At 34.1% G+C, this 25,278-nt stretch overlaps 1 protein-coding gene and 1 long non-coding RNA gene across 30 annotated transcripts in view; one reads left to right on the top strand and one right to left on the bottom strand.

Moving 5' to 3' along the window:
- The window catches only part of ZBTB20 (zinc finger and BTB domain containing 20), a 775,662-nt gene that overhangs the window by 31,750 nt on the left and 718,634 nt on the right, over window positions 1-25,278 (top strand). For 4 of the 29 annotated variants that reach the window (XM_019448043.2, XM_053903374.1, XM_053903372.1 and 1 more), the window contains exon 1: window positions 11,700-12,409. The exons of the other annotated variants lie outside the window; for them this stretch is intronic. The gene's annotated coding sequence lies outside the window, so the exon portion shown is untranslated. Of the gene's footprint in view, window positions 1-11,699; window positions 12,410-25,278 lie in introns of those variants that run through there. 29 annotated transcript variants of the gene reach the window in all.
- On the bottom strand, window positions 2,412-15,756 carry LOC109266199 (uncharacterized). The gene is made up of 2 exons (XR_008422458.1): window positions 15,551-15,756; window positions 2,412-2,825 (listed from the first exon to the last, which is right to left on the bottom strand). It is a non-coding gene; the product is annotated as an uncharacterized LOC109266199 (long non-coding RNA).

Genomic DNA, 25,278 nt, shown 5'->3' with positions numbered 1-25,278 from the left:
ACGCTGTACTCAAGAATTAATGCATTCAATGTGCTTTGAATAATGCCTTCCACTTAGTAGGTAGTCAACAAATATTATCTGTTACTATTATCAATCTAATGTAATCATTAAAGCAATTCTATAAGATAGCTATTTTTATTCTCATTTTATAGATGAACTATACGAAGACAGGGATAGATAACTTGCTTAAGGATACATAGTCAATAAGTATTATTCAGATCTGAATTCAAGGCTCATACTGTAGAACAGTAGTCTCAAAAACAGTGGGCATGTGCCCTAAGGAATATGCAGGATGACATATTAGGGTTTGAGAAGATAATCAAAACTTTTATGTATATATTTTTTGTTTAACAAAACTAAGATTAAAGTTTACTAATCTTTAGTATGCAGATTGGTGCTGGCAATGTCAAAGTATCAATCATATGCATTGTATGCATTGTATGCATTGTGCAAAGTATCCTGAAGGGAGAGTGGGAGTGGATTTGCTTTAAGATTTGGGGGTACTGAATTTTATTTGTGCCTTGTTGTGAGGAATCACAGTTTATGCTATCCAGTTTTAACTAAACTAACTCTTACAAAACAGACAACTGACTTAAAAAAAATAACAGAACAAAGATAGAATAATAGTCAAGCATATTTAAACAAGAGTATCTTTAATACATATTATGCACATGTCAGCTATATTATAAAGTAAAAACAATGGCGATTTAGTCATTTCACAATAAGTCAGCCAAAAATAATGATCAAGAATACATCGATGATCAAGATACAAGAATACAAGTCAGCCAAAAATAATGATCAAATATACATATTTGAAATGTATACTTATATTCATTCTCATTAAGGATGAACCTCACCCTTAGTGTATGATGTGCCCTGAACCAAAGTGACTGAAATAATGCATGAAAAATAAGTGGCAGCAAACTATATCACATTTATGTGTCAGCAAATTTTAGAAGATGCATAGAAAACATTGCTGAAGATTAAAAAAAATAAGTCCTTGAAAAAAATTATACAGTGTGAAAGGTTTACTATATAGTTAAATGAAAGTACTGATATTTCCAATATTTCAACAAATGGTATTTGTTAGGCTCAATTTCACTACTACAAAGAACTACATTTTTATGAAACAGTAGAAGGCTTGCTGGGGGAGATACTTGCTAAGCCTCAAAATACTCTTTAAGTAAAACAATGCCTACTGAAAAACCTGTGTTAACATAGTTTTGGAGCTTTTGAGGGCTTGGGTGGAACAGAAAAAAAGATTTCTAGGTAAGATTACAGAGGTACTTCTACACATGAAATTCTTTTACTCATCATTTATAAGCAACATATTTTAGCAAATCAGTCAAAGTCAAAAGTATACATGGGTACTGTAGGATATCATTGATGTGGTTAATTTTTTTTTTCAACAGATGCTTTGCAGTATAGTAGAAAATACATCAAATATAGAAGAATCTTAAAATTTTCGTAGAATTTTTATGATAGTTCGTAGTAAGATGGAGAGTGGACATGAATATTATTTGCACCACTGGAGTTTCACTGGTTATTCAGTGGCTGAGTATTAGTGATACTAACAATGAGTTGAGAAGGTAATGACTCAGGGTATGGAGAGAACATTTTCATATTGAATGTTTGTAGTTATATTCATTATAATGTGATTTTGTTGCCAAAGCCAATGTAATTGTAAAACTCTAGTTTCTGCATAATTGAAAAACTGTATAAAAACTGTATCTGAGAACTTTTTAAAATTTGGAATAGAATTTTATAACTTGTTTCAAAATCTTCCAAATGAAATCTTTAAAGAGGCGTTAAAATTCTTTTTTTTTTTTAATAAAAAAATACTACAAATACCTTTTAGTTTATAAGAACAACTCATGGACATTTGGAAAGATGAAAATTTACTAGGCAAATTTCAAGAAAATCTTCAACGTAATTGTTGGTTGAGATTGAAAATTGAGTATTGTGATTTAATAAGCACAACCAATGATGCCCTTCTTCCGTTTGGTTCTACTATTTTGTGAGGCTTTTCTCCCACCGTGACCATTCCAGCAGGTATCACAATAATTGGATTGTAGTAACAGATCTTCACGTGACTGTGTCACAAAGTGTAAAACCAAGCTAAGATATAAAGAATGGCAAATATTTAACCAAATTACTCTAAAGTGTTGTGTTTTAGTGAGAGCAAAAATGTTTTAAAATTGCTAATAAATACAACAAAATTAAAATTTATTTAAAAGCATCATTTATTTCTTGTTTTCTTATCCTTTAAAGTGCTTATCCTTTAAAGGGCTTATTCATATGTTCTGTAATGTATATAACATGGTAGTATAAGTCTATAACTTACAAATCATTATATATATTGAGGTGTGCGTTTATATTGATCAGTGCCCAGTCAGAAAAACAGAAATGACTCAAGACAGAGGGACTTTAATCCGAGAATTGGTTACAAATGTGTTGGAAAGTCTGATGGAAGGGAAAGACTGTGGCAATGATATGTAACAATGAATATCTGCAGAAAGCAAGGGAAAGTTTTGTTACCCAGAGCTTACAAGCACTGTGCTGCAGAAGCAGCTGGAGCACTGCTGCTGCTGTGGCTGTTGGATTCATCATTGCCACTCTTTGCAGGAAGCCAGGCACCCGCACTCCTACTGACATGGCAAGAGCCCAGCAGTCCACGGTTCCACCAATGCTGTTTTACTTGCCAAGGCTGTTAGAGCGTGTGCTGTTCTGCAACCGCAGTACTGGTGCTGCCATCAGCAGTCCTAAGAGCCAGATCCCAAGAGCCCTGCACTGCAGAGGCTGCTGAAGTACCTTTGTTGAGGTTGCTAATGCCAAAAGCAAAAGAAGAAAAAAAAATGCTCTTTGATCATTTGCCAGGGCTTCTCATTCTGGCAAAGTAATCTGGGAAATGTAGTTTTCAGGTTCCAACACAGAAGACGATGGAAGGGGTGGGAATGGAGTTGGGAACCAACAGATAAATGATTTTTGTAGAGTTTAAAATATTTTTTAATGATGGGATCTATAGTTTTTAAAAATTGGAGAAACTGTTGCTCTAGAGTATAGCAGTAGTAAAACTACATCCTCAAATTTTATTTATTTGTTTTAGAATGTATTCTAGTTTGTTATCTAAAGCTAGCATTGTTATTCAGGAAGCAAACACTGGCACTGTATCATTTATTTACAGCCAGTATTTGTTTTGATTAGTTACAGTGACATTTATTATTGGTCTATGCCCAGACCTTATCATAAATATTTTGTATATCGTCCACCACTTCCTAAAATCTCCTCTGATTTATTGTTAATTTCTATACATTTATTAATTTAACTTTTAAAGTAATAGTGATAGTGAAAATGCAGCACCTGAAGACTTCAGAATTTGTTTAATTTATAATGCCTAATATTATGTTTTATAATATCTATTATTTTATTATAAAATATACTTTAAACATCTGATTAAACTGCTAAAGCATAAATTGTTTAGTGGCACATTGAATTAATGCACTTTATTGGTGGAGAGAGTGTAGGTGAAGTTTAGTTGTTTTAGGCAAAAACAACATGCATTTTATTCAATTATTAGCTTAGAGTGTTTTTCAGTTTATTTCAATTGCAGACTTCTAGATATGACATCATAAGAAGTGTGTATTGGAGTAGCAGACCACTAAATTTCTAAAATGCACTCCATAAAATGACGACTCAGTTCTTTCATAGCCCTTTTCATAATTAATACAGATTTAATTATGGGCAGTTTTCCTTTCTTACTGATTACTAGTAAAACTATTTCCTCAATTGGTGAGACACTTCTTTTAGACTCCTGTTCTATATAGGTTTAACAGATGTTGGACATACTATTTGTGTTTTGAAAGATCCCATTATTACATTTTAAGTAGTATAATGTCATCAGTTTGAAACAGAGTAGGACATAAGCCTAGATTTATGGATTTTCAGCATGAAATAGAATTTATGTTGACACTTTTGATAATTTTGAAATGCCTGATATAACTATTAAAATAACATTTTACTTAATATAATTCATTTCAAAATTTCTATTTCATAAGAATCCTGCAAAACATGTCTGGTACCTGTATATATATATGTAAATATATATATATGTATATATATATGTATGTATACATATATATGTATGTATATATACATGTATGTATGTATATATGTATGTATGCATGTATACATACATACATACATGTATATATACGTATATATATTTACATATATGTATACACGTACCAGACATATATTTACATATATATAAATATTTATAATATTTACATATTTATATATATATATACACACCAGAATGTATTATATATACATTACACACACACACACACACACACACACTGATTAATAAGATATTTCTGTATTTGTTATTAATAGAAATGAAAAAGATTGAGATTTTATGCAGCTTCTTTTCTAAAAACTTGATATGTCCTTATATGTTTAAAAGGGTGTGGTTGTAAACTTGTAAGTTATTGGGGTCAAATGGGCTTTCTTAAACAAAAATAAGAGATACTGTTTCCACCCATTTTGAATCATCCATGTGGCCTGTTGCCTCAGAGGAGTTAGCAGGCTGTTGTCATGCTGACTCTATTATTAATAACTGGCTTCAATATTACTGGACAGATTGTTACTAATGTTTCCAACCCCTTAATCAAACTGGTTCATGGTAGCTTTCTTTTATCACTTTTGAACATTGTTTATATGCTGCTTTTCTTCATTATCCTTTCTTTAAATTTTACTTTGTGACAATTAATATGATTTTTCTCAACATATGTGAAATAAGTATTGAAATTATCTGGGAAATCCATGTGCCCTCAAACCTGTTTCCCACCATTAGTCTTTTTTCAAAATCTTCCTAATATCACCAGTTTATTATTCTAGAACATTTTTAAAGTAATTTTGTCAAGCCTCTCCCTCTATCCCTCATAAATTCCATTGGATTGGTTTTAGGCCTGACTTCTACCACTTAGTAGCTAGGTGACTTGGAGCCTCAGTGTCCTTATCTATAAATGAGAATATTAATATTACCTTTCTTACAAGGCTGTAGGGAGGATTCAATGACTTGCGTAAGTAGCATTAAGCACAGTTCTTGACACATGTAGTAGTGGTAATTTTTATTTTAAGAATGAATCTTTTCTAATAGCAGCTTTTTAATTTTTTTTTTTTTTAATGTTTATTTTGGAGAGAAAGAGACAGAGTGCAAGTGGGGAGGGGCAGAGAGAGAGAGAGAGGGAGACACAGAATCTGAAGCAGTTCCAGGCTCTGAGCTGTCAGCACAGAGCCCAACTGGGGCTGGAATTCACGAACTACAAGATCAGAACCTGAGCCGAAGTCGGACGTTTAAACGACTGAACCTCTCAGGCGCCCCAGTAGCACCCTTTTAGATCAGAAGAACAAGATGGAGTTTTTGCGGGTAGAATCACCAAGGAAGATGGTGGAGAGCTCACCAATCTGCTGGACAAATAACAGCTATTAGCAATTAAGATGCCTCTGTTATGTATCTTCTATGTGACTTTTATTTTTCCTATAGAACACATGCCATAGTTTCTGTTTCTTTTTCCTTGCATATTGAATATAACCTGTACATATGAATAAATTATTATGTAAGTGTTGAAACTTTAAAGACAGTTGCCAGCACTGTCCTAGATTGTTTAAGAGAGACGATTGAGCAGGGAGCAGGAAAAGTTCATGTAGTATACATGTCTAATACATTTTTCTAGAGCGAGGGAGATATTGCAAATGACATTTTAATGCTTTTTAACCCTTTGATTTAAAATTTATTGTGTCATGAAGGTACTCTCTTCCTGTGTTTCTGGAGATATTCATATCATTTAAGATTAATTGATGGAGGTATTAACGATTAAATTATAATAAATTGTAATTCAGACATTAATCTATATGCTTTTTCTCTCTGACCGTATTTCTCCTGTATATTTGTGGGAAAAGGTGATTGACTCATATCTATATCTGAGTCATTCTATGTTAAACATGATTTTGAGTTTTTGCTATTCACCATTCACCGTTTACTGACCACTGTTCACAGTGCCACTGGTCACTCCTTGGAACTCTGGTCTCTCTAAGAAGCTTCTATGTTTGCAAGGGCTACAGTATATGGATGAATTTATCACAGTACCTTCATTTTCCATCCTTGTACTCCTCATTACACTAGTAAACAAAGCCGTACAAGCTTTCCAGAAGGTTTGAAGAGAAGAAGATTGGCAAAATGTAAATGTCTTAGAAGTTAATATTAGGCATCATTCTTTTTAGAAAAATCTTTTGGCCACCTTGACATTGGGAATTTCTCACTACCCACCTTTCTTTCTTATCATTCTCCTCTCTTCCTCCTCTTCTCTCATCTCTATGCTCCCCTGCCTTCAAATTGTCATTAGTTTCTTATGGAGTACACTTTCGCACCACAAGAAGAATTATTCAGTTCCCACCCACTTTCTGACCTTAACCAGCTTACTAAAGTGTTTTCTTCAAAGGGATTGTTCCTCTCCTATGAGGAATTTTAAGGCTAACTTTCAACTTATACTTGAACACTTATGTAGTAGAAGTGAAAGAAATAATGGATAAGTGAAATGTGAAGGGAAGCTGAATTTTCTTCTCAGAGATGATTCGAATTAAAATCCTGCTAGCTATATAGGACAATACTTTTTTATTCAACATTTTATTAAAAAAATTTTTCATACATAGAGAAAAGTTGAATAGTATTACTTTTTTGGTCCCATTTTCATTTTTCACAAGATCTTAAAGTAAGAATATGTTTTATGTATAATTAAAAAAGTTTAAATGCTATTTAGAGGTGGTTTATATCATCCTTAGAACTCAAGTTTGTTAAAATATTTAATTAACCAAGGTTTATAAATTCCATATATTGTTGCTTTGTTTTTTCTTTTTTTTTTTTTTTTTTTATTTTATTTTTGGGACAGAGAGAGACAGAGCATGAATGGGGGAGGGGCAGAGAGAGAGGGAGACACAGAATCGGAGACAGGCTCCAGGCTCCGAGCCATCAGCCCAGAGCCTGACGCGGGGCTCGAACTCACGGACCGCGAGATCGTGACCTGGCTGAAGTCGGACGCTTAACCGACTGCGCCACCCAGGCGCCCTGTTGCTTTGTTTTTTCATTCATTCACTCATTCATTCATTCATTCATTCAAGAAAGCTCTATTGAGCTTTAACTGTACTCCAGGTGTTCTTCCAGATATTAGGCTGTCAAAGCTTGATAAATAGAGTCCCTGTTCTGGTGGGTCCTTCAGTCCAATGGCAATGGAAAGTATATTAAAGGATAAAATGACTGTAGCACTGCAAAGGGCATACTAAAGATACTCCCCGTGATGTAGTTTTCATGTAATGTTTTGTTTTTGTTTAAACTTAAATATTTGTTGACTAGAATTGAAATGTATCTTCCCATTTAAGGATCATACTACTGGTCTTCTACTAGTAAACTATGATTTATCTACAGGCTCTTCTAGTTTTTCTTGGGACTCCTGGGACACAGTTTTAAAACTGATGACTCAAATTAAGGATTATTGTCTAATTATATATACCACAATAGAATTACTTTATGATGGTGGCCTCAATGACAAAATCAGTACTTAGTATAGCACTTACTCATTTTGACCCATTACCCCAGTCTTTGCTTTTCCAACCATGTACCTAAAACTTGTTCTGTCCTTCATTGCAATATGACTTTTTTTTTTTTTTTTTTAACTACTCCCCCTTCTCTTTTCTTTTGGGAGTGTTCCTTTGAACAATCTTAAAATGTTTCAACGTTTTTTTCCTGTTTAGCCTCACATGATATAAAAACATTAGAGATGTCTGAAAAAGGACTTGATTAAAGTGTGTTCAGGATAGTGGTAAATGCTTTTGAAATTAGTTGAATTTTTTTGTCTTCAAGATTAAAAAAAAAAATCTCACCCTTCATGTACTTTTGGAAGTGTTCATTTCCCAGAGTACTCTGTAACTCTAAAATTAATGAAACTGTATGCTCCAGGTTAATATCTATCACTGATTTCCACAATCATTTAAGAATTTCATGTACTGTGTACTTGTAGAAGACACTTTTCTAGGCGCCTTGGGGGCAATGAATAAAGTGTACTCAATGAGTCTATAAACTACACTGCTAGAGAATAAACTGTTTGTCTCCAGTACCTCCCTCTGCTCCACATTTGTCTCCAATCTAACCTTAGTACTAGTCCCTGTCTTGTGCGTGCGTACACGTCTTTCATAAGCCACATATTAAATTTAGGTATTTATTTTGTTGGACTTTATTCTGAGGGAGAAGCACAAAGTTTAAGGCACTGCATTACATGAGATATCACGCTATGTAATGGCAAGATTATTTGCTTATACTAATATTGTTTGCTGCAAGTCTGTCCCCCAACCAGGCTGTGAAGTCTTCAAAAGCAGAAACTAAATCATATGTTTTATCTTCACTTTTTACCCCCAAGTACCCTGAATGGCACAGAGTGGGCATATAATCCATGTTTAGTTAATGCACAAAGATCAGAGCAAGGGCAAATTCTTTCTTGTAGAATGAGTCATTAGTATCAAAGTGTTGAGAATATATCTCTAAATAATTCAAAGTTAAAACCAAGTGTGTAAAATCTAATGATGGTTATTCAGCATCTCTTACAAATCATGTATAATTGAATCCTTGCTTTTTCCACGCTTTTCTCAGGCTATTGGAAAACGGTATTTTTTATTGTATTTTATTTATTATTTATTTAGTTTTTTTAAAGCAATTATTTGCATTAGTATTAGATATTTGATACCTGAACTAAGGAAACTTTAAGGACTATGTAGATTTTTTTAAATTTTTGTTTGTTTTTTAAACAGAGGGCACTTAAGCAAATAATCTATGGGAATTATATATAATGCAAGTAGGCTTTATACATTGATAGACTTGTTGATTACAGGTTGTTTTTCAGTTCAAGCAAACGGAAGCACGTATTTATGGACATTTGGAAACAAAGAAAGGCAACTGAATGGATTATGTAAATTTTTAAATAGAGTTGCTAGACTCTTAAACCAGATGTGTTGAGAACTCTGTAAATTAGAAGAGCAAATCTGTACTATGCTGTATTAGTAAGCAAGATGTGAGAAATCGTCAGGATGTGTTGAGTTTGACTCCTAAGCACAGAATCTTGTGGATAGATGGGGACTTAGCTGCCATTAGATACTGGGAGAGAGTAGGATGCAGGGATTAAACTTGTGCTCTAAACCAGACAGGCTGGGTTCAAATGCTATTACTCCTCTGCTGTGCGATTTCAGGCAAATTACTTAACCTCTCTGTTTCTTCACCTGAAAGTGCCACTAAAAATAATCTCTACTTCATAGGGTCACTAGGGTTTAATGAGTTAATAAATGAAAAGTACTTTGAAGAGGACCTGGCAAATAGTAACCACCTAAGCATTAGCTATCATCGTAATCATTGTTATGTTATCTACTTCAGTTCCTTCCTTTTAAATTTAATTATTTTTTTATATGAAGAAATGGAAACTTCATTTCCATTTGGATGGTTACATGGCTTGCGCAGGGCATACAATCTACTTGTGGCCATGCTGAGACCAAAACCAGTTTTTAACTCCCACTCTAGGATCTTTCTACCAGATGAAATTGCTCCATGGCATATCAGCATACAAAACCACTTAATTTAATAACTATAACTTCCAGAGTCTGATAGTCAATTAGGATTATTGTTTCACATGGTGCTATGGTTAATTCAGTGCATGGGTCTTGCGTCCCAGCGGGGAGAGTGTATCTTGAACTCCAGAAAATACTAAGAATGTGCCACTTACTGTGCTTGGAATCTAGTAAAGTGTGAAGATATGGAGAAAGCATTGAGGTGTTGTGCATTTTGCACTAAGCCAAAATATTTCTTTTTCTTTTTAAAATTCAACTAGCTAGTTGTTTTTTAGAAAAGGTGAATAGCTTTCACGGTCCTTTACATTCCTTTTGACTCCTGCTGGTGGAAATCAAATAATGTCTTCTTATTCTCCTTGGGTTAAAACAAAACGATACAAAACAAAAATACCTAGAACCTTATTTTAAAAATCAGGACATAGTTATATCTAATTTGAATCAGTCTGTCAAACTGTGAGGCCTCTGTGCTTTTTTAAGTGGCATTTTTCTTCAAACATTGGAATACAGCTTCAGAGAAACAATAGGGCAATAGAAAAACAGAACTGCCAGGCTGAGCAGTAAGGGGTGAGATGCGTGCTAGTACCTTAGGCAACACTGAGTGTATTTTAGAAAGGTTTTTCTTAAGACGTGAGACCAAAAGCATATCTGTTTATTTTATTACGTCCCCTTTCCCGTGTGTCTGTCCCCTTTTTATTACGCAACCACCCTTGAGAGGGGTAAAACACTATTGCAGCAGCACCTGAGAATTAGAATCAGTGGTTTTCAGTGAGAGTGGAGGGCTGGGCTCTTGGTTTCCTACTAGAATTTCCCAGGACAGTTTGCACAATGTGTGGCTAGACATCATCTTCTAATTTCTGTTCTATAGGTTATCTACCCTTATAATAGCTAAAACAATGCCTATCTCCATTCTGAACCAATGTAATGACCCAAGGTATAACTGATGTTCTAAAATATTTTTGTGAATCAGCTCACGATAGACTTGATCTATAAGTTATATATTGAAGTGATTAAGTTCTTTATTTTATTAACTGAAAACTGGCTTTTAAAGGAAGGAATTGATGCTTATATGGTACAGTAGTTTTGCTTATGCAAAGGAACGTATTCTAATTTTTGAAGCATGGTAAAACACAAAACCATATAAAAAGGATGATTTTAAAATTAATATACTTAATATGCAATTAATTATTGGTGCCCAGATTCAGGGTTTAAGTAGGTCAGAGGCACTCACATTTTTCATTTTTGTGTAAATTTTTCTTAGAATATTTAACTTCTATTGTGATGTTTCTAAGTCCCACATAGTGACACATAGCCAAACTGTATAGAAATATTTTAAGGAAGGTGGATGTGTAGGTAGACAAGCAGAGTATAGTTTTAAAAAATCTGGGGACAAGAAGAAGAGCTTGAAACTTGTTCTGTTTTTTGATGTTTGTAATTCCATAGCTGCAAATGTATCACTTAAGGGAGGAAAAGTCACCTGGGAGTAGAGAAAAGGTGTGAGGATCACATAGTGTGGTGGGGAGTGTAATACCAGCAGTATTTTGGTTCTAGCCCATGAAAAAAATGGTTCGTATATCAGACAAAGAAAAACAGTTTTGTTTTGGTTCGTTTTGTTTTTCCCTTTTAAGGAAGACTTATTTAGAAACACTGATTAATTTTATTTTTCCCTCCTTATAAAAGAACAAGGGGTTTCTGCTATGGTTTCAGACCCATATTCATTGAAATCTTGTCCTATTTATGACAGAAGCTCCTAATGGGATTTATTTCTGTTGTTGTAACATTATGTACTATATGCATTGCACCTGTTCACACAGAGTACAATGCATTGTCATATTTGTACAGATAGATGCTTCAAATAAGAAACCAATCTAAGTCTTCTAGAGTACTAGTCTATTAGTACTTAATTAAACTTAATTCTGTTTTTGTCTGCAATTTTGTGTATGGTCTTGATTTATTTACTGAGCAATGATTTCTTCTTTGCAGTTATCAGTTTTGTCTGAGATCAGTTTCCTATTGTATGGAGTCTTTCTTTCAGAGCCTCCTTTAAGACTGCCTCTGACTTTAAAATCATTACTAGGCTTTTGTCAGCGCAGATTTGTTGACACTCTTCTCACATTAAAAAAATTTTAAAAGATTGCACAAATAAGCTATGCATTTCACTAGTTCCTGCTAATATGCAAAAATGTATTTATGATAATTACATGTACTGTGTGCCAGAACTGAAACAATACATTCCTCATAATGGAGCATAAATAAAGAAGGTGGAGCCAGCTGCTCTTAAACTGTTTATTTGCAAGCAGTAATGATATAGAGAATATACCTTTTTCACTCTGTTAGTCTGGCAATACTGAACCTGTTGCTGCATTAGACCGAGTTGCATTTTGCTGGATAGGGGAAGGAGGGCTGTCTGCTGTCTGGTAGGAGGGCTTTGTCTGTGCCTTTCTCTCTCTGTTTCTTTCTGTTTTTCTTTCTCTCTCCTCCTCTTCTCTCTCTCTCTCTCTCTCTCACTCGCTTGTTCTGTCTCTGTCTCTCTCTCCCTCTCTGCCCCCCCGTCCCTCCCTCTCTCTTGCTCTCTCTCTCTCTTCCCGTCTCTGTGGTTTGTAAGGTAGGTTGCAGTGTGTGTATATACACAACATCAAGAGCAGGAAAATGGACTCATTAGGGAGGCAGGCAGTCATTACCACTCACACTGTACTTCCAGGGAGACACCGATTATGAGAAGAGAAACTCAGCGCTGGGGAAGAAGGTAGGGCAGACAACTTTCATAAAAAAAAAAATGCCTGCTTCCTCAATCCCCCCTCTACCTATCATCTCCTTTAGCCCCCAATGCTTTTATTCTTTCTCCCTTGAATTTTAATTTCCAGATTTAAGTTTGACAGAGCTGTTGCTAGCTTGAAATTTGGAATATTTATAGGAGGCCTACACTCTACCAATTTTCCTCTTACTTATTTAAGGGTGTGCCCCTGTGATTCAGTTTAATTACTTTAAAAATAATTACAAACAAACCTATTTTTCTCACTACAGTACCAGATAAATCAGTATCTTTCACTCTTTATAACAGACCCCTCCGTATGTTTGTTAGTCTCTTTGCTTTTCTTGTCTGTTTATGCAATTCCATCTGTCTGTCTATATATCATGTTGTCCTTATTTATTGCTAACTGGGTTTTGTTAGTTATGTGCCAATGAGTTTTAGCTGCAGTGCCAGTGCGGGTATTACTAAAGTGAGACTCTTGTTCTTTGTTTTACATTGAAGTTTAAAGTCCATATTTACAGTTTAAATCCTTGAAGCAGGTTGAATACTTTTTGCCAGCATATTTATTTTATGGCATTGGCTATAAGGTGAGGAGTAGTCACTGAGGGTGGGTAAGAATCTAGAAATTATTTTTATCATCATACACTCTTCTATGTTACATCTGGGGGGTGTATTTTGAAAGGAACAAGATACTCTGTTTTGTAACTTTTATTTTGCAGATGGACTTTTGCATTTATAGGGATATCACTGTGGTTAGTAAGAATGCAAACTTTCTTAACAAACAGTTTTTATCCTAGGACAGTTTCTTTTCAGTATGTTACTGTGTATTTATGCTTGGGGAGGACAGGGTGGGGGCTGGCTATCTTTTTATAAAGTGGAAGCTATGAAGTGTATCAGGCCATCTTATGCACAACTGCAAGGATTCATTGAACATTTCGGGAACTATAAATAATGTATTTGTTATTTCAAACATAGTTCTGAGGTGCTTTGTTTTTCCTTTATTTTTTTTTTCTCTTTTTTATGGTGGGAAAAGTTGCATTTCACAACTAGCTGACATTGTTGAACAGTTTTCCCAGAAGAGTGTTCTTCGAAATTCAAAGGAGTAGTTAAATAGGTCCATTTGAAATGGACTCTTAATGGAGTTTTATTCGGATTTGTCCGAAAGTAAAACTGCCATTCCTTTGATAAAAATTAAGTCAGTAAGACACGCAAACGTTTTTGAGCATATACAGGAGGAATGATAAAAAATGGACGCTGATCTATAAAGATCTTTGATAATAACAATCACCTTTTTCGTAATAAAATATTTATTTAATAGAAGTGGCAGACTTTTTTTTTTTTTTTTTTTTTAATTCCATTAGGCCTCTCTGACAACACAAAGAAGTCCATAAAGCAATATTCTAAAGCCACCTGGGACGCTAGAGCAGATTCCCAAACATATTCTCAAGGTTCAAACCTAGTAAAATGTTTATTAAAAATCCATTATTCCAAGAGGGTGGTGAACTTTTACTGCTAAAAGTCTTTTTTTCCCCTTTCTTTTTAAAAATTTATTTGGAGACTTTTAATTTGCTTCTATTGCCTAAAGTGTCTTTTAAACTGGAAAGGACAGCTTTGACCAAGAGCAGAACAAATACTAAGTACATTCAGGTCCTGTCAGAGGTTTTTTTCCCCCAAAGATTTAAAGGGAAACTTTTTGGGGGAGTCTATTGAAAGTGCATGTTAATATGGTACATAGTATATACTGTTTCAAATGTGATTTTTCTCCATTTCAAACTCTTGACCCAAAAATTTGTTTTAAAACAAAAAAGTGTCATGTCAAAAATGTGCATGTCTCATGCACCTGTCATTTTCTACATTAACATTGTGAGGACTATCTGAAATTCTACCTTTTTTTTTTTTTTTTAAGAAATCTTTTATGTATCTCTTGATCAACAATTCTTTTTCTATTTATGTGTATGTGTGGAGATATCTGTGTGCATATATGTGAAAGTATGTATATATTCTCACAGGTATGGGTAAAGAAATCACAGATTCTTTGCATATATGACATTTTAAAAATTTCATGTTAAGTATATTTATGTTAATGAGAAGCCAACAAAAAATGGAGAGGCTTTTAGGAGATGAAAATTTATCTTAACCTTCTAGAAAGAATATAAGAAAGCAAAAATTTAGTCATATTTATGGTTGGCTTGATTTTTAGAATGTGCGTATGTTTTCCTTTGCATTATAATTGTTGGCCTTCAGTAGATATAAAATATTTTTAGTATGAAAAATAATCTTGGCCTCTTTGGGGAGGGACTGTCAAAGTCTGTATAGTGCAGAACATCGTAAAATGTGCATAAGTAAACTTAAAACCAGTGTATTCTGCTAGATGGGGCTTTGGAAAGCTGAAAGGTGTGTGTCACTGCAGGTCTATCGGGTGCCGGAAAAGTCATTAAGTAGCCTTACTGGTTATGGTGGCCCCTTCCTATCAGCACATGAAGACTATTGAGAGCCCGAATGTCTTGGTCAGGTCACAGTGGGGTTCATTTTAATATTGGAGCAGACAGTTATCTAACACACCCACATGAGGAAGTGCTCTAAAGCAGTTATTTCATGCTTTGCCATGCCCTACAGCTAAAACAATTTGGTACAGAGTGACGTGTGTGTGCTTTTTAACTTCTGTGTGGTAAAAATTAGCTTTGGCTCCTTGGAAAGGACCAAAAACAGTGGAATAGCAAGACAGTGTAATTCAAATGCTAAGCACACATTGGCTTTAACTTTTTTTTTTTTTTAACTTAGGGAAAGAATTACTATGATTATTTTTAATATAAAGACTATATAGTAATTTCCTGGATTTTACTCATTAAGATTTTAAAACTTGCAGATACTTTACTTCTTCACATTTTTCTCCAGAAGTCTACATTCATCAAAAGGATCACAGCTGCATACTTTCCTCTGAAATGTGAACAAATAAATGACATTCCTGTTTATTTATCTATTTTTGAATTTTAATGATTAGTCCTTGTGCTAATTAACAAATTCCCGTATTCATAAAATCTGGCACTTCATAAATATCCAATTGTGTGATTATCTACACATGTCCTGGCTTTCTACAAATACAGAAATGATCAGTGGATGTGTTCATGGACTTACCCAAGTCTGAGTAGGGGCTGGCCATGCTACCACATAGGAAACCAAGTTCAGACTCTGAGCAAATGTGTTGTCCCAGGGTCTGGCAAGGTGTGTCGATATTGCTGATATTGCTAATTAGTGATCCTTTCTGGCAAAGGAAGGACTGATGTGGACATTCTTTGAATGCTGCTAGTTCCAGTCTTCTTCAGTCTCAAGGTTGGCCTCCTTAGGTCTAAAATTGATAAAGGATATTAGAGCTGATTTGCCTTGCAGGCCACTTTACAAATACATTTTAACAAACTACAGTTGTCACTGGAAAATATACTGAACTTCTATGAAAAAAGTAAAATAGTATATCCATCTCAAGTTCCTTAACCAGTAAGAATCTTATTAGCATGAAAAGTTGCATAGCGCTGAAAAGAAAATCTAAATAGTTTTGTTTTTATGGCTGTGTAACTATCACAAGCAAATTATGGAAATCAAATATCACTTATAGTTCACCTACAACAAGGACAATAAACACCTAGCAGTTGAGTAAGTGTATACATGCAAGCATTAGTATTAACTTAGAAATCAACTCTTTCAAATGTTTTTTTTTTTTTTCATATTGTATAAGCCATTTTGGTTACCTTATATAATCATTAGGTATTATTTATAATGATACTAGAGTATCATTGGCCATTTGATTCTTTGTTCTGAACTTTCAAATTCTGTATAGGATTCGTAGGTATTTGGCAAAACTTGAAATATATAATTTTCTCACAGACTTATGTTTTGTGCATTTTCATTGCTTAAGTAATTTCTGGCATTTCGCAGAATCCTCAGGGATTATAGCCAATGTCAAATCGCTAGTAAAATCCTTTTAATTCTTTACCAAAAACCCAAGGGCAATATCTGTATCAAGAAATTCTAGAGAATGCCTGAATTTATGTTTTCCTGTAACATAGTTATTTTATATTTAATCATCAAATAACATTGATACCAATTACATTTAATGTATCAAAAATATATTCTTTGAGCTCTTTTACTTCTGATTTTATCATAGGCAAGCTTTTAAGGTTGTGGGAGGAAATAATGCCATCTATCATTACTGTAGTATATGTAGTAACCACTACAACAGATGTTGGGGACAACATTCAAGGGCCCATAAGAAAAAAGGGCTTTTCTGCCACTCTAGCTGTTCAACTGTGATAATAATTAAGTGGTGTGCAAATTCTGCTTAACTTTGGTTTCAGAACCTTTCCTCTACTCCAGGATCTAGCCTTTGGTGATTCTGCAGTTCACTTGACAGTAATCAGCTTGAGGGCATGGCACTTACCTTTAGGGAGTCTTTTGACACTCAAGTGAAACTCCAGCCAGCAGTTTTACAGTTCAGTTAACCAAAGCAACCCTTTTATAACTGCTTTAACTCGGAGAAAGTTAGCTACTGATTTCCAAGTAGGAATATTGAGACAAGGAGCAACGGCTGAATTCATTGACCTATCTCGTTACTAGATGGCAACTGGGGATATTATTAATTTCTGAATAGTTAGCCTTTGAAACTGATTGAAAGGGTGGTCATTATAGCATAATATGTTTACCTCCTTGATATTAGAAGTATTTTGATACTGAATACCTGTGGGTCTCAAGGTATCCTGAATTTAATGTACATATGTTATAATGTTAAGTATTTGAAAACTTTCAATATGAAAAAACTAATGTAAAGATTTGCATTCAATACATATGAAACTACTAAATGGAATTTAGGGTTTTGGAAATTAAACCAATGTTCAATAAATTGAAACTAAAAATGGCAATAATTATTAATCTCATACATAATGGTATTTTTTTGAAAATTCTTAATCTAAACTTTTAAAAATCCATGTTTGACTTTAAATTAATTAAATTTTAATTCTATCTAATGGTTAGAAGCCTTGGGTTTTTTACTAAATGAACCTGGGTATTTGCTATTTTTACCTTTCTTTCAGAAATGTTCTCTGAATTACTGTTGTAATCAAATTGTGATTTGTTGTTGGCAAATTCCTTTTATAGTTTGAGCTTCTTTCCAGTAAATGAAATGCAACTGAGAGAAAATTAAAGTAAAGTTGTCAGTTTGTTCAGGTACAAAATTAAAACCTAGTAAAAAAACTTGCTAGCAGAAAACTATGAATGTTCTAGGCTGTGTAATTTATCTGGTAGATGTATGTATTTATATGAAAACTGTAAGGCTATTATTGTAAACAAACAAAAACACCTTATTTAGGTACCAAGACATTTAAGCAGTGTAAATGTTATCCTCTCTTTTACGTTTAAATGGGAACAAGGCAAATAGAGTTGCAAGAGTGGCTTTATGTGTTGGGTTTTTCTGTTTTTAAATACTTAACATTACACAATTTCTTTGGCACATTAAATGTACTATGGGTCTGCACATATTTAGTAATGTTTGCATCTTCTTGGTCTTATGCCCCTACCACCTGCACTGTAAGTTGGGTTAAAAGAATTGGAATAGTTCTTAACTTTTTTGAATTCCTCACATCAACAGTGGTTTTATTGCCTCACCTCATCTCAAGAGGGGAGAAGAATAGAGATGATTAGGAAGCAAATGGGGATAAGAATAGAAGTAAAGCTGCGAGTGGAGGGGTGGGTGCTTTTGAAGCTTCTATGTTTATTGCGAAAGAAAAAGACTTCCCAACCCGCCCCCCCCCCCCCCCCCCCCCGCCCCGTAAAAGCCATCTAGCCTATCCAACAACAGCACTACCTTCTTCCTACACCTATCTACTGTAGATCTGCTAAATTCCTCCTCCGCTCTAAGATTCCAAAGTTGCCACCAAAAGATCATAGAAGAGGAAGCCAGAACATCTCATACTTCTATATTCACTTGCCAGGATTTCTTCATACCTTTTGTCTTATTTTAAGTGTTAGGTTTGGAGTTGTGACCAGATTTTCGTAGTTGGTGGACAGATTTCATTTGTTTTGATATGAAACCTTCCCAATAAAGCATTCCCAAGGCATGTAGCAAAACTGCATCATGAGTTTAATTAAAATGGTTGAAGTGATCGACAGTGTAAGTTTGTGTGTGTGTTTCCTCTCTTAAAATGAAATCAAATACTTTTTATATAAAATAAAACAAAAAAACAACTCTAAACTTCCTGTCAGTCTGAATGGATTTAGGTTTCTTTTTACAAAATGGCTTTCTGAAACCATTTCTGTATAGTGAGTTTGACTAGCACATTCTACTCTATTCCCTGCCCACTTTGCTTTCTAAATGTTGAATGAATGTGACTAATTGGTTAGTTTTTTTTAAAAGCATGTTATTATAATAGTCTCAGAATATGCCCATGCATATGATGATGTGTAAGGGCTTATATACAATAGCTTCAGTCCTATCAACCTAGCATCAAAATATGTGAATAAAAGTTTTAGAAACTATTTTCCTAGCATGTTGGGAGAAACACTATGGCGTGGTTAAAAAAAAAAAAAAAGGCACTACTCTGCAGAACAGGAGGCATTAATTAATGCCAAAAAGGATTTAAAGTGGTTAAATCTGGAGGCTTGGTTTCTAGTCCTGACTATAATGACTTTGAATAAATCATAACCTCCCTATTCCTCAGATTCCTTGCCTATAAAATGAAGGGGAAAGCTCCTTTGCAGATTTTCTTTTATCTTAAAGAATGTATAATTTTATTTTAAATAGCTATACAATATTGCTTACATTTTCTAACTATAAATCATAAACATCTGGAGAGAAGTTTAAGTTGGTAATGATGGAAGAATAAAGGGATTTTAGTTGCTCTGAGAGAGCCCACGTACTTTATTATTATTATTATTATTATTATTATTATTATTGGTTGCTGTTGTCTTTAGCTCAAGTAAATGTCAATTCAGTGTATTATTAGGTCTGTTTAATGATTCAATGAATGCAATAAACCCCAAATTGTCATTTGTCAGACAAAGTGACATAATTGCCTATGGTTGGTTTGATAAAAGGCCTGCTTTTAACCAAGCGAACACTATGGTTCCATTCTTTCCCACTGGCCACTAGATGGAGAGGCGGTCCATGTCCACGGCCTTGCCCATGGTAAACAGTTCACTTACGGCTTTCCACTGGCAGAGGGGCACTGTATTCCTTTGGACATTTCTATGAACACACAACATGGCATTTTGTAGGAACCATCAGAGAATATGTTCTCTTTTATATACAGGCATCATGTGATGTTCATGAAATACAAAATGGTTTACTCTTTCCTCAGCCACCATTAATGCTGGTAGACATAGCAGAAGGCCAGTATTACCACTCTGGTTTTAGTTATCACAGTAGGGCCTTTTGCCTCTTTCCAAATTGTCCATTTAGAAAGGGCCCTGAAATGAATGTCAGCACGACAGTGCCACCTTGTGTCCCTGATGCATGAGCCAGTGAAAAGGAAAGAACAGGACATTTGCAAAAATTTGGCAGATTGTTTTAAGCTCTGATTTTGCAGTAGCTGCACAAAAATACATGCTTTAGTGTGTTTGGCAATTCTAGCTACCCAAGGAGAAATTATGTGTGCACTTTACCCCTTCCCTCATCCCACTCTGTATTAAAAACATTTTAGATATAATAGGCACAAATGTTCAATTTAGAATTGGGGGTGAAGAGGGCAGGGATTGTCCAAGATACTCACCTAATTCTTACCACTTGGAAAGCTTTAGCCCAATCGTTCTAGACAGTGAGGGACTCCTTTCTGCACATTCTCAGAGCAACTTTTATATTCTCTGCTAATACCACTCTCACATTATATTGTTTGTAATACTTCTTTGCATTGTTTTGTATTGTTTGTAAGCATATCTTTCAACTAAACCATGAGCTTCTCAAGGATAGAGTGTGTGTCTTATTCATCCTTCTGCCTCCAGAATTTTCTATGGTATTCAGCCCAGAGGTACTCAGATGTTTGAGATCTGAATGAGTGGTTATGTTCAGATGGTTTATAACTTCTTATTTGTTATTTTTGTTTTCATTTTTTTTGGTTTAAATAATTTTAGGGCCTTTTCTCTTTGGAAAAAACACCTCTGATACCACCTCCTTTCCAAATTTCCCTTTAAAGACTGACTTTCTCTCACATTAAAATGACTTTTTTGAGAAGAAGAGATTGCATTGCCTATTTACAGGTAATATATTGTAGTTGACTTTGGGGTAGAGATACTTAATTTTTAGTTTTAGCTTTATAACAAATTTGCTGATATCTTGGGTAAGGTATTTGACCTTTCTAGGCCTGTTCCCCATGCATAAAATGAGCAGGCTGGACTAGTTGCTCTTAAGGTACTTTTGACTCAGGGTTTTTGTAGGGATTGGTTATTTGGTAGTATTACTCTAGTTGTACATTTTGTTTAACGCTTTTTGAAGTACCGTATAGTTGAAAATTAAGTTGCTATCCTTTGAAAGTATTATTTAATATACCATGTTTTAGAAGAGGAAACTGAGGCATGGAGGGTTTGTTTTTTTGTTTTTTTTTTTTTTTTTTTTTTTTTTTTTTCCAGAGAGGGTTGAACTGCAAGTGGGCAGGGAAATTATAACTTATGGGGATTCCAGTTTTTTGTTTAATTTTTTTGTTTGTTTGTTTTTTTGGTTACTTGAGCTCCACTTTCCTTCTATCCTTCAACTGTAGAATAAATAAATTACAGTAACTTTAAATAGTAAGATCAACTCATGCTTTGGTATGAGACCATAGACTATTTGCAATTCAGAGACTCTTTCATGCTATTTTGAAGATTTTTAAGTAACACTTAAAAATGAGTGCTAAAATTTAAATTTCAGAATGTTTGCATGGAACTTACATCTGGGATTTCAATCCATGTGTTACCATAAACATCAGCAAACTATATGACTTTGGGCAAGTTGCTTAAGCTGTTTTGCTTATTTGTGGAAAGGTAGTAGTAGATGTTACCCTTCCTTCCTACCTTACAAGGTAGGATTGTAAGGATTAAAATGGTTAATGCATATGGAATTTCTTTATAAATAGTAAAGCCCTATACCAATATTAATATTTATCATTATTACTGTTCTAATTAGAGAAGGGATAGATAATAGAAACCTAAGTCAAAGCAAAAAAACATAGATTCTAAAAACACTGAAACTGATGCCATCTCTTTCTTAGTTGTAGTGTTTCTTGGTTTTAGGCTCTGGAGATGGATGTTGTGTTTACCCTATTTCCTATGTTTTGGTTTAAAAACCTGTGATAATGACAATGATAATGCCTTTGAGTCTAAAATTAGTGTTTTCTTTGGATAAATTTTTTACCTATCATTCATAAGTTCATTTTTGACAGTGATAAATTTATTAAAATAGAAGGTAAAAAATTTAAAATAACCAAATATGAAGAATTGTATATACCTTTTTGATAGTGTAGTATTGGACTCTACTCTAGTGGTTCTTTAACTTTAGTGTACTTTAAAATCACCTAGGGTGTTTGCGACAATTCATATTTCTAAGCTCCATCTCTAAAAGGTCTGGGATGGAACTCAGGCATCCTGGGTTCTATCTGGTTCACATGGGTTAGAAACGCTACTTTCCTTGGCTATTGTACATCATAATCAGCTGGGGACTTTCTAAATGAACACATTTCTAGGTTCTACTCCCAGATATCCTAAATCAGAGTCTTTAGATATGGATTTGGGTATCAATATTTTACAAAAAACTATCTCATAGATTCTGATAGTATTGCAAGGTTTGGGAATCACTGCTGTTGTTTTTAGGGTGTATTGTCTTTAGAGTATATTATTTACCATTGCACCTGAATTAATTCTCATACTTCACAATATTCCCTAATGAAATCTAATCTCATTTTACATAGAAGGACAAAGTTGATACAGCTGAGTAAGAAAAGTTCGGCCTTGAAAAACAGTTACCATTCTTGCCCTATAACCTCAGAATTAAGGAAAAGAGAAATTACTGAGGACTTTTCATAGACATTGCTTAATTTAGTCTTACCAATGACTTTGTTGTATACCCTGGTTTTCTGTCTCTGTGACAGACAAAAGCAACAAAAAATAATGAAGCTCATTGATAGCCAGTTTGACACAGCTGTTAAGCATCAAAGCCAGATTCAGAGCCTATACTCTTTCTACTATATCATATTGTATTTTTCCCTAATCAATAAATCTTTACCAGGATCCTATTATGTTAAATGATAATGTCTAGCTTTGAGGGCCAGAAAGTGTATTACTGATATGGTATAATAACTACTACTTATCCCATGTAAACTAAATTGATATATATATTTTTTCTTATTCTGCCACTGAGAAGTAACTTTTAGCCGGAGGTAGAATTTAAGTTTTCTGAATGATCAGAAGGGGTCTAAGTAGTAATAATAATCACAATTATTGAACTGTTAAAGAACATTGTCTGTGGAATCTCCTTTAATTCCCATGCCTTTGCTATGAGGAGTTTCTTAACCCAGTTTACAGAGAAGAAAAGCCTGATTTGGAATGTTTAAGTGACTTACCAAAGATTTCAGATCTAGTAAGTGCAGAACTGAGATTGAACTCTTTCAATCTAAATTTGATAGCAGTCGGTGCTTTTAACCACCAGTATATGTAATTTCTGACTCTACAGTTAACCTTCAGAGTCAGGCCGTTTCCTCTATTTGGTAAGTTCAAACCACCAAATGCTAATTAAACTTTTTGGGACTTAAATTCATTTCCTTTGTGGGGAACAAACCATTTTGCCACACTTAATCCGTCCAGTATTTTTTTTTTTTTAAGTATTGTAAAGTTTGATGTTAATAATGCATAATATTTTAGGGACTATCCATTGAAGTGAATAATCTTTTGTTTATATTTTTATTTTTGAGAGTTTAAACTCTTTGATGGAAGAGATTATTTGAATGACATGCCATGAAACAATAATTTCATAACATAGCCATTGTTGTTGGTCTTAAAATAATTTATTTGTATTTAAAATCCAATGCAAATAGAGGCACCTAGGCGGCCCAGTCAGTTAAGCATCCGACTTCGGCTCAGGTCATGATCTCATGGTTTGTGGGTTCAAGCACCGCTTCGGGCTCTGTGCTGACAGCTCAGAGCCTGGAACCTCCTTCAGGTTCTGTGTCTCCCTCTCTCTGTGCCCCTCCCCTGCTCGCGCTCTGTCTCTTTCTAAAAAACAAAACAAAAAAACTTTTATGATAAATAAATAAAATCCAATGCGTGTATTAATAGTGTAAATGCCACAGGGCTTCCTAATATCTAGAAACTTATTCCTGAACATTTTTTGATGTTCTTGTTTAAAAAAAAAAAGCCTCATATACAATGACAGCCTATTGTACACAGTGCAGTGTACAAACTAATACAATTTCTCATTTACTAAGTATATGAATTGCTAGATATTTTATGTACATTTTTATAGATTTAATAATATTTTAAATACAGTAGAGTTATTAATTTAAAGGAGCTCTGAAATGCATTTTTTAAGTGTAAAACTAATTATGATTTTACAGTTTAATATGCATACATTTGGGAGGTATTCTTAATGCCTCTATAATTATATTTTAAAAGATACACTAACCAAGGTATATAGTGCTGTCTTTAGCTGACTTTCTAGTTTATTGGAAACTTGGGTTGTATTTCAACTTTCTTCTTTAAGTGTAGTCTTTTCCCAAATGGCATTCTTTTAAATTCTATGAAGAAAATGAATGCTACCATGAAGAAAGGAGGGTGAAAATACATAGTGAAGAAGTTTACCTATACTCCCTTTTCATATGTAGAAATTAAAACATGATTTTTTAGAAAGTCCCATTTAGCAGTAGAGCATAAATTGGAAAATTTGGTTAGTGATTTATTTAGACTCCACAGGGAAAATCCTGTAGGGTGTTTTTGAATATCCTAAATTTATTTTGATTTGAGACCAACTTAAAGGGCATGTCTATCTTAAAACAGTTCTCCATTTTCCTGAGAAAAATTCCAGTGGAGCTAGTTGTGGGAGGTAATATCCCAACAATGAACCTTTTGGGGCCAAGTAAGCAATTTAACACAACTTACTCCATCCCTTTCCTTAAACCAAAGGCTGTCTTGCCCACTGGGCTTGTTTAATTTTGACTGCTAATTTTATTTCTCTGCAGAGGCAAAGGAGACAGGAAAAAGGAGGGAAAATAACGGATGGCATGTGGGTGAGGTTTTGGCTCAGGGAATAAATTTTAAAAGATCCTAGCCAGTTGTAGGGATAAAGAAAGCAGTTGGTGTCTGCAGTTTACCCCTGTTTTACAGATTAGGAAACAGACGCCAATAGAGGTTAAATAAGTTGGCTAAAGTTACACAGTAGTTTCCAGTATTTGAGTTGGTCCTGGGAACTAGGTTACTCATTGCTTCAATAAGATGATTAGTCAGTCCATTTTCCCTATAGATCAAGATGCCCTTCTAATATTCCTACCCCTTTTACTTTCCTCCTTTTTTTTTTTTTTTTTTTTTTTTTTTTTTTTTTTTTGCTGCTCTCTTTTAACATCTAAAAATCATTCTGGTTATAATTTCCGGGTTAGAAGCTATTTGAACAAGTATATTTTGACTACTAAAACTATTGAGAACTAGCTGACCTAGAAGGGCGGTGTGTATCATGTTAAGCTTTTTGCCTCTATTTTATTGGTGTACACAGGTAATGAACATGGAGCAGAAAACAAATGGCTTTGAATAAATTAGTTCTTAGCTCATTGGCAGACTTCCAAATATGAAAAAAATGGGGTGGGTACCCAATAAAAGACATGCCATTGTTTTTTTTTGTTTGTTTTTAGATTTACAAAAAAAAAAAA

Source organism: Panthera pardus, unplaced genomic scaffold (assembly GCF_024362965.1).
Source record: "Panthera pardus isolate Hobbes unplaced genomic scaffold, ASM2436296v1 HiC_scaffold_16, whole genome shotgun sequence".
NCBI classification, from domain to species: domain Eukaryota; kingdom Metazoa; phylum Chordata; class Mammalia; order Carnivora; family Felidae; genus Panthera; species Panthera pardus.
This window is presented reverse-complemented; position numbering and strand designations above follow the sequence as displayed.